Genomic DNA, 1,525 nt, shown 5'->3' on the forward strand with positions numbered 1-1,525 from the left:
TGTGTCGTTGTGTGTATCTGAGTGTCTGTGTGTGTGTCTGTGTGTGTGTGTCCGTGTGTGTGTGTCCGTGTTTGTGTGGGTGTGTGTTTGTGTCTGTGTGTCTATGTGAGTGTCTGTATGTGTGTGTGTCGTTGTGTGTGTATCTGAGTGTCTGTGTGTGTGTCTGTGTGTGTGTCCGTATTTGTGTGTCTGTGTGTCTGTGTGTGTGTGTCTGTGTGTGTGTGGGTGTGTCTGTGTGTGTGTGTGTGTGTGTGTCTGTGTGTGTGTGTGTGTCTGAGTGTCTATGTGTATGTGTATGTGTGTGTGTGTTTCTTTGTGTGACTGTGTGTGTGTGTGTCTTTGTGTGTGTCTGTGTGCGTGTGTGTGTTTGTGTGTGTGTCTTTGTGCGTGTCCGTGTGTGTGTGTCCATGTGTGTGTGTGTGTGTCTGTGTGTCTGTGTGTGTGTGTGTGTGTGTCTGTGTGTATGTGTGTGTCTGTGTGTGTGTGTGTGTGTCTGTGTGTGTGTTTCTGTGTGTGTGTGTGTCTGTCTGTGTGTGTCTGTGTGTGTGTCTGTGTGTCTGTGTGTGTGTCCGTATGTGTGTGTGTCTGTGTGTGTGTGTTTCTGTGTGTGACTGTGTGTGTGTGTTTCTGTGTGTGACTGTGTGTGTGTGTCTGTGTGTGTGTGTCTGTGTGCGTGTGTCTGAGTGTCACTTTGTATCTGTGTGTGTCTGTGTGTGTGTGTGTGTGTGTGTCTGTTTGTGTGTGTGTCTGTTTGCCCGTGTGTGTGTGTCCGTGTGTGTGTGTGTCTGTTTGTCCGTGTGTGTCTGTGTGTCTGTGTGTGTCTGTGTGTGTTTGTGTGTGTTTGTGTGTGTCTGTGTGTGTCTGTGTGTGTTTGTCCGTGTGTGTGTGTCCGTGTGTGGGTGTGTGTGTGTGTGTGTGTGTCTGTGTGTCTATGTGAGTGTCTGTGTGTTTGTGTCCGTGTGTGTGTGTGTCCGTGTGTGTGTGTCCGTGTGTGTGTGTGTGTGTGTCTGTGTGTCTGTGTGTTTGTCTGTGTGTGTCCGTGTGTGTGTGTCCATGTGTGTGTGTGTGTGTGTCTGTGTGTCTGTGTGTTTGTCTGTGTGTGTCTGTGTGTGTTTGTCCGTGTGTGTGTGTCCGTGTGTGGGTGTGTGTGTGTGTGTGTGTGTCTATGTGAGTGTCTGTGTGTTTGTGTCCGTGTGTGTGTGTGTCCGTGTGTGTGTGTCCGTGTGTGTGTGTGTGTGTGTGTCTGTGTGTCTGTGTGTGTGTTTGTGTCCGTGTGTGTGTGTGTCCGTGTGTGTGTGTGTGTCTGTGTGTGTGTGTGTTAGTGTGTGTGTCTGTGTGTTTGTCTGTGTGTGTTAGTGTGTGTGTCTGTGTGTGTGTGTCTGTGTGTGTGTTTGTGTGTGTGTCTGTCTGTGTGTCCGTGTGTGTGTGTGTGTGTGTCTCTGTGTGTGTCTGTGTGTGTGTGTGTGTCTGTGTGTGTGTGTGTGTGTGTGTGTGTGTGTGTCCGTGTGTGTGTCTGTGTCTGTGT

The sequence above is a fragment of the Symphodus melops genome (genome assembly GCF_947650265.1).
Source record: "Symphodus melops genome assembly, chromosome: 23".
Taxonomy (NCBI): domain Eukaryota; kingdom Metazoa; phylum Chordata; class Actinopteri; order Labriformes; family Labridae; genus Symphodus; species Symphodus melops.